The following is a 4,795-nucleotide window of genomic DNA, read 5'->3' on the forward strand; positions in this document are numbered from 1 at the left end:
TCCTGCTTGCTGACTTGATCTTCCAATCCTGACCTGCAGCAGTGCATCTGATCCTGTGCCTGCAGCTTTCCTGACATGGCCATCAAGCCTTCACGCATAGTTTAAACAAGATCCAAGCATCCACCTGCCCATTTTTCCTTTCTCAGGAACCCCACGATGAAACATGCTTTCTCATAATCTGCTAATCCCATCAAGTAGTCACAGATGCCTGCTGTGACCATACTCGGTTGGCTCAAATCAGTGCCTCTGAGTAAATTATTTCCCTTCAGCAATATCAGCAGTGTACAGTGAGGACTGGATGCACAGAGGTAAAGGTGGAGAAAAGGAAAACAAAGAAAATATCCATGCCTGGCATCATGTCTCAGTGGCCTTGCCCTTTCCAGAACAAGGAGAGGAGTGAGGAGCTGGGAACCTGAGGAAACCCCCTTACTGGGGCTGTGTAAACCAGGCGGGGCTGGGGCTGGGTTCCAGCCCAGAGAAGCTCAAGCCAAACTCCCCAATTTCCTGTTCTTCTTGGCAACAGACATTGTTATCGCTTGAGATTTTGAGCCTCTGTGGGAGCAGGTAAACCAATAGGTTTACCTTTGTTCCAGCTGGTCAGGATTTCCCAAGAAGGGTGGAAGGCTTCTTTACCCCCATCCCCATACATTATGTGGCCAGGTAGACCAGTCCTGAAACTCAGAACAACTGGAGGGAGGAGAGAGGCCCTCAAGGTGAATTTTCTATCCAAGCTCTTCTCTGTCCTGTTGGCTGGAACTTGCCTGCCATTTGTGCTGATGCATATTCTAGTTCTGATAGCGAAGAGTTACATTAAATATCCATATAACACGATCAAACCAGTGGATCAAAAAGCTGAGGCTGTTTTATGTCAGATTAAAAAACAACAACAAAATAACAACCAAACAAAACCAACCCAAAATAAGAATATGCAGCATAACTTGAGAGGAATCGCAGAAACCTCTTTAAAGAAGAAGATCAAATTAAAATTGAGCTCCAGGGTCATAGGACCCTCTCCAGTTTGAAGATAATGTTGCTATGCATCAGAGATAGAGGCTATGGAAAATGTCTCCGGGGCCTCCAGCCTTCCTATACTATGTTTAAAGAGATAATCCGCTTATTGCTTTGCTCTTTTTATTAGAAGAGATTTCAAACATGCAATTTGGACTTTCTTAAACCACAGGAAAATGCTTTTTCTCTTCTCAGTGTTGAGGAATTCATTTCAGAAAGAGCAATGAATAGACAGCATGGTTTATTAGACCAGTTTTCCATTTGTTAAGTGGTCGTGACAATTATAAATAAATATTTTTGAAGCCAACAAATCTAGTGTTTACTAAAATGACCAGAAAACATTTTTGTTCACAGAAGAATTTACAGAGGATTGTACAGGTATAACCATTCCTTTCCTTAACAAATTTGAATAAATTATGAGATGGATTATAAATATGTTGCAGTTTGCCAGTAAAATATTCAGCAGAAGCTGGTGGATTAGATGAGAAGTGAAAACTTTCAAAATAATGCTGCTTAGTTTGCTTTTTAAATGTTAAAAATGCTAAAAATACTGGGTGCTACTGGAAATTTCCTGGCAAGGATCTCATTTTGCAGTGAATTGATTTGTCTTGTCTTTTTACCTTTTTTCCTTACATTTATGCCTGAACGATTCTACATATTAAGTAAGTAGCTAAAGCTGTTTAAAATGACACATGAGAGGAAGAACAGCATTTGGAATAGAAACGGCTGTTCTAGATCAGTCCATGCTAAAGTACTGGAAGAATCACACCAGGTTCTGAACTATTACACGAAGAAGTAAAAATTTCCAAGAAACACTGGAATGTCTGACGTCTCTTGGGCTGTGTGCCAAAGCTTGCCAAAGTCGCTGTGTTGATTTCAATGGGTTTTGGATTCGCCCTGCCGCAGGCAAAAGGCACAAGAAAAAGTAAGTTTTGAAGCTACATAACCACTAGCTAGTACCACTCCTTGAGCATCGTGTGCCATGGGCAGCTGCAGCAGCGTCAGTGTGTGTGGGAGAGAGGAAGGTGTAAAGCAGAAGACTGTGAGAGCAGGGATGTTTTTAAACAGCACGGAACTTTCCAAGGAGGAAATGCCTTCAGGCACAGGTAGGAAAGACTAGGAAATATAATTTATATGATATTGGTATAGCTACTTTGTAGCAGAGGTTTGTTCAGGAAAAAGGCAGTCGCTTGGTCTTTTTGTCTTACCTTGCTCTATGGCCCATGAGAATAGATGCAGAAAATGAGTATTACCAGCAAGACAAAAGGAGCTCATTTTCAAGTGTCGAGCAATTGAAAAAAGAAAAAAGAAAAAAGAAAAAAGACAAAAGAAAAATTAAAGATCTGCTCCCCCAGCTCTACAAAACAGAGAGGTGATGACTGACTTGTGTTCACTCTACACGGTTTGCTTTAAAATGAATGTTGAGAACGGATTCCTCTTAAAATCTGTGTCCCTAAGGGCCTCAGCTCCCCCTGCTTCCCGCAGCATGGTGCTGTTATGCACAGAGCATGCTCTCAGTTTACGGTGGTACAATCTTTGATTCCCAGGTGTTGAATTATCCCTTTGTATTGACACAATTTCAGGGAAGTGGAAACCCATTATCAACGTAAGCAGTGGTGTGAGGTGGAAATGCACTGCCTGCCTTTTTCTAAAGGAGGTGCCACGTTAGTACTAGGATCCTTTGTCCTCTCCAGCAGGTGTGAGCCTTTGGTCCTGAAAGATGCAGCGTGATCTCTCAGCGTGATCATGCTCAGTGTGTTGTCTTAGCTGGCATTGCTGCAAAGGGTGTTGATGACACTGAGGTCATCTAGTCCCTTTAAAACCACTCCTTCACAATGCTTTACAGCAAAACCTAATTTGAGGAGGCAAAAACCGGGGTGTGCTTGAGAGGTTTGTGGGTTTGTTGGCTTCATCCTTTTCTGCAGAGGACAAGTGCTTGCCTGGGTACTGTTCTGTTGTATGAAACATGCCGACCATATTTTGCCTTTATCTGTGGATAAGAAAGACCTTGCTGTGGTGGATAACAACAATGAAACACATGTCCAAGGTGTAGTTCAAGATGTTCTCCTTCATTGTTTCTGTCTGTACTCCTCTTCTTTTTCCTTCTCAGAGTGTCACTACTGTAAATCATGTCTTAGTACCCAGCTACGGCTGGTTCTTTATCAAGGCAGGTGCTTGACTGAACAGCACCGAAGTGAAATGATTACTGCTCTGGTTTGCATCACTGTTCCACCCAGCAGTGCCTTAAGGGTGTGCAAGTCTGGGCCATGGGCAGTTGTCTTTTCCTGCTGGGCTGTCTCTTGGGAAGACCTGATTTCTCCAGCCCATGGCCATGCAATACTGCGACCCTGTGAGACAAGGATTTAGGAAAGGCAGTGAGTGAAGCCACCAGATGGTGCCCTAGGTCCTCTCTGCTCCCTTTCCTGTCCCCTGCCTGCCCACATCTCCCTGCAGCTCCCCTGGTAGCCCCCAGACCACAGACTCCCCGGGGGTGGGCACCTACAGCCATGCAGCCGTGGAGAACATCCCAACTATGATTGTCTTCTACCCCTGGTGCTGGTGCCTCTGGCACCCTTCACAGCTCTGCGCCATGGCCAAGATGCCACCAGCACCTGTGAAGAAATGGGGATAGAAGAGGTTCCCCTCCTTTGCATCCATGAAATCGGGAGAAATAGCTTCATTGGATAGCAGTGTCTTGGCACAGGGCTGACCACGTGAGGGAGAGAAGAGCGGCTGCTGACACCATAATTGGGTCAGACTGGCATCTGAAATGCAAAATTGTTCAGATATTGGGAGCTGCAACCACTTCGTTTTACCATTTGACAATGGCATCTTATCTCGAGTTTGGGAAGAATTACTGTGTGTCCATAGGGAAAATCCATTGCAGGATATGCTGCTCCTCTTCTTCGCTATGTCAGGAAGCTGATGAAGGCTCAGATGCCACTCTTTCTGTGTTTTGGGATTCTGTGGTGGTCAAGAAGTGCTATGAACAGTGCAGTATCATTAAGAGTTTATAAATAAAAAAGGAGAAGGTCAGAGACCACCATTGACTACCTGATCTCCAAGGGAAGAGGAGAATGTGAACTTTCAATGTTTTCTCTTGCTTGGTTCTAAGGCAGGCCAGTCTCCACTTACTGTCAGGGATAAAATGATTTCATTTGTTAATGAAAAATAGAAATGTAGGTTACTATTAGTAACTAGTATGTTACTAGGTACTTCACTATTAATAACCAAGCCTTTAAGCTGCCGAATGGCGTTACGAGCTGTGGACCTACAAGGTTCGCAGCACCAGTGCTGCAACAACACAGCCACCTGGGGACAAAGTGCAGTGGCGCTTTGACAACACCAGGCAGGTTCCCATGAGAAGTGACACAGGAGGGCAAGTTGTCAGCTCCGGAGGCAAGGACTGTTTAGGCAGGAGGGGAGGTCTCCCATTCTGGGAAGGAGTCTTTCTCCTCAGCAGCCAATGAACCTCTCCTGGAGCTCCTCTTTTCCTTCAGCATTTTGAAATATGTTGTGTCGTATAGCTCTGGGCCACGTGAAGATCTGCATGTACAGCTGGTAGGGCCAGGCAGGTCAGCCACCCTACTTCAAGGAGTCAGAATGTAATTATCCAAATTGGAGCAGGGTGAACATGGAAAAGCTAACATATGGGCTTCTTCAAAACATTATGTCTTTCAATAACCTGTAAGGGCCTCTGGTTTTTATCCCAGCTGAAAGATTTGTCTGCCTACAATTTTATGCAGTGATATTTGAGCACTACCAGGAGTAATAATTGTACCCCAAA

The sequence above is a fragment of the Buceros rhinoceros genome, unplaced genomic scaffold (genome assembly GCF_000710305.1).
Source record: "Buceros rhinoceros silvestris isolate BGI_N320 unplaced genomic scaffold, ASM71030v1 scaffold36067, whole genome shotgun sequence".
Classification (NCBI taxonomy): Eukaryota; Metazoa; Chordata; class Aves; order Bucerotiformes; family Bucerotidae; genus Buceros; species Buceros rhinoceros.